We start from the raw sequence: 1,072 nt of genomic DNA on the forward strand, positions 1-1,072 counted from the left end.
TAATGTGTTGTATACTGTCTAAGTGTAACAGATTTGCTAGAGCAGTTTCAATTATGTACCCAAAGAAAGATTTGGGGCCAAATGCAGTCTTATCACATGCAGTTCCATGGATCTGAAAGCAGGTATAAATTTAGTGGAAATAAATGCAGACCATATAATTTTAAAATGTTCATCATTTATTATACCTTAGAGATTTCAGAGAGGTGCCATTGTAGTTCAATAAATGGAAAAAAGTATACTTTTGGCAAGCACAATGAGGACAAACTATTTGCTGTTGTTTTCTTGATAAATGAAATTAAAATCCAACAGTTGGCAATACAATACATGCTGTACCTTTATTTATCATATAATATTGGTGTCTTTTTCTTAATGTACTTTTCAAAAAATAGAAAGAAAGCTGTAAATTATTTCCCTAAATTCTTCTCTACATTGACTTTAATCTAAAATGATTTCCTCCCATTTCAAAAGTTATCTTGTCTTCCAGCACATACTGCTACTCATTTAATACACTTTCATGAATGTCTGATAAGTGCTCTTCTTATTTTTAAATATTTGTTTATTTATTAATCATTTTCTTAGGGGCTCATACAACTCATCACAATCCATACATACATCAATTGTATAAAGCACATTTGTACATTCGTTACCCTCATCAGTCTCAAAACACCTGCTCTCCATGTAAGCCCCTGGTATCAGCTCCTCATTTTTCCCCCTCCCTTCCCGGTCCTCCCTCCCTCATGAACCCTTGATAATTTATAAACTAATATTATTTTGTCATATCTTACACTGATGTATACCTTCACTCACTTTTCTGTTGTCCATCCCCAGGGAGGAGGTTATACTTAGGAATCCCTGTAACCCGTTCCCCCTTTCTAACTCACCCTCCCTCCATCCTCCCGGTATCGCCACTCGCACCACTGATCCTTGCTTACCTTCAATCATCTGTCCTGGATTCCCTGTCTTTCCAGTTCCTATCTGTACCAGTATACATCCTCCGGTCCAGCCAGATTTGTAAGATAGAACTGGAATCATGATATCTGGGGGAGGAAGGGAGGAAGCATTTAAGAACTAG

The sequence above is a fragment of the Echinops telfairi genome, unplaced genomic scaffold (assembly GCF_000313985.2).
Source record: "Echinops telfairi isolate 266 unplaced genomic scaffold, ASM31398v2 ScPeMD7_7469;HRSCAF=8507_1, whole genome shotgun sequence".
Taxonomy (NCBI): domain Eukaryota; kingdom Metazoa; phylum Chordata; class Mammalia; order Afrosoricida; family Tenrecidae; genus Echinops; species Echinops telfairi.